Raw genomic sequence first — 2,975 nt, forward strand, 5'->3', positions numbered from 1 at the left:
AGTAAGACAAACAATCCAATTTAAAAGCGGGCAGAAGACCTGAATAGACATTTCTCCAAAGAGGACACTCAGTTGGCCAAAAACCATATGAATAAATGCTCAAAGTCCCTAATCATCAGAGAAATGTAAATTAAAACCACAATGAGATATCACCTCACACCTGTCAGAATGACTATCATCAAAAAATCAACAAATAAAAGTGCTGGTGAGGATGCAGGGGAAAAGGAACACTAGTTCACTGCTGGTGGGAATGGAGATTGGTGCTGCCACTATGGATTCCAGCAATCCCACTTCTGGGAATATGTCCTAAAAATCCCAAAACACCAATTAGAAAGAATATATGCATCCTTATGTTCATAGCAGCGTTATTTACAATAGCAAAGATTTGGAAATAGTCCAAGTACCCACCAGTATATGAATGAATAAAAAGCTGTGGGACATTTACACAATGGAATACTATGCGGCTATAAAAAAGAGGGATCTTTTCGACCTGGAGATTATTATGCTAAGTGAAATAAGCCAGGCTGAGAAAGACAAATATCACATGATCTCATTTGTTTGTGGAATCTAATGAACAGAATGAATTGACCAATAAAATAAGACCCAAAGCATGAAGGCTGCCCCTTGTTGGTCAGTGCACGTCATAGCGAGCAGTTGAACTCCCGGTCAAACTCCCAGTCAAAGGAGGGCCAGAGGGGACAATTTGCATATTAGGCTTTTATTATGTAGGATAAGCATAGCCCATGATAAGGGCAATAAGATAGTGAAGACATGGGAAGGTGGGTGGGGGCTGGGAGGAGGTGGACAAAGTAGGGGGAAGGCTATATCTATAATACTATCAACAATAAAAATTACATTTTTAAGAAGTTTCAGGTCAAAAACAAACTAAAAGAAATAGAGTGCCATAAACTTTACCCTAAAATACAACATCTAAATCTCCAGGTGAGACTCTTGAATCTGTGTGCTAACCAGAGATTTCAGGTAAACCTAATGGTAATTTTAGGAAGCACACTCTTTTGCTTCTACCCTACCCTGCCCCCATATTCAGACCAAAGCAGAGACAAAACTACAGGATTCAGACAAATCAAATCCTATAATTTTAGAAAAAGAAATTCCATATCCTCCCATGCTACATTTTACCAGCATACAAAGTCATCTCTATTAGATAATTCCTCTTTCTATCTACCCTAAATGCCTCATGCATGCATTTCCCCTCCTTCCTTCCCTCCTAATGAATTCAGATTTCATTTCTTATCCCATGACATGCACGAGACTCTATCACTCAGCAGAGATTCACTCCCTTCCCAGCATCAGAGAGTTGTCATTAGTCCAAGTTGACCCCACTGCCCATGCCTACTATTGGCTTAGATGATCTGTGAACAACACTCCACTGGAAACTGTTACTTATCCGGAGAGAAGCAATTGACTTCAACTTCCCCTAAAAAAATTAAGGAGAATGCTCATTCCACTATTGAAGATTTTTCCCCATATATTTCCTCCTAAATGCAAAAAGTGAAGCACATAGCTCCAGAGGATGCTATTTTAACAAGTTCTAAGATGAAGTGGACTCTGTAGGTAAAAAAACAAACAAAGAAACAAACAAACAAAAAAACAGAAAGAATTTGGGGCCTTGCTGGTATCACTGAGCTGCTAAAACAACCAGCTCCCAAAAGAGCCCTACACCAATATTTCTGGCTATCTGAGATAGCACATTTAGTATATTAGTGAAGGTTTCTATTGCATGTGGCCTCAATCATCCTGATACCCTCTTGGTTCCTTTCACTATAGTTTAAAAACTCACTTTTGATTTTCAAAATATGAATCTTTCACCTATTTAAAGACCACCAATAAAATTCCTCTTCAGCTTTCTCAACTCTATTATCTTTTCATCATGAGTGTCATTCTTCATCCCATCCATCACTCATAATTGTCTTCTGAACCAACTCCACTGTTACTGGTAGAAGTGGGGTATCCCTTTCCCCATTGAATGCTGGGGATGGTGTACTTGTGATATCTTGAGAAGAAGAATATTCTGAGACTTGCACAGGAGGATAAGTCATTTTAATTTGTGTGAAATTACATCCCAGGTTTTCCAAAGTCTCATTTCCCTTTATCCAGTCCTATAAGATGTGCAGCTGGAGATTCAGTAGATATAAAAGCAAAACCAGACCCTAGCTGGTTTAGCTCAGTGGATAAAGCATCAGCCCTTGGTCTGAAGGGTCCGAGTTCGATTCTGATTAAGACATGTACCTTGGTTACAGGTTCCCTGGTCCTGGTTGGGGGGCATACAGGAGACAACCAATTGATGTGTCTCTCTCACATTGATGCTTATTTCTATCTCTCCCTCTCCCTTCCACTCTCTCTAAAAATCAATGGGAAAATATCCCAGGGTGAGGATTAACAAAAAATAAAAGCAAAGCCAGTGTCCAGAGTTTACATTGGAATTGGGTCTGGTACAGCATCCGGCTAGTTTCAGTCCATTAGTCCATTGTGTGTGGGGTCCACATGGCTGTGAGCCACGTGGGCGAATGCAGGAGAGCAGGAGCATCAGAGCCTGGCAAGCCAGGAGTCAACCAATAGGACCATGAGAGACCAAGAGCAACCAAGAATGAACCAAGAGAAACCAGGAGCAGAAGAGCACAAAGCCAAGAGAGCGGACTTCTTTGTTTAGGGCATTAAATATCTCAAATCTTCCTACACTTGCAGTGGCCATGCCTACTCTGGCCAATGACCTGCTCTTGGGAAAGTACCTTCCCCTTTTCACCCAGACTATAGAGGCTGCATGCGTCTATTTTCCCCCTGTCCAGTCCCTTCCCCCAAGGTTTTGTGGGGAATAGACCAGTGTCTACCTGGGGAGTGTTAAACTGCAGCTTCCTGGCAAAGCTGTACAAATGACATGCCTATAATATTTGGCCTTCCCTTTGCTCCTTTCCTGTTATTAATAACTAAGTTAATTACAATGGTATCTTATCAGG

Source organism: Myotis davidii, unplaced genomic scaffold, assembly GCF_000327345.1.
Source record: "Myotis davidii unplaced genomic scaffold, ASM32734v1 scaffold486, whole genome shotgun sequence".
Classification (NCBI taxonomy): Eukaryota; Metazoa; Chordata; class Mammalia; order Chiroptera; family Vespertilionidae; genus Myotis; species Myotis davidii.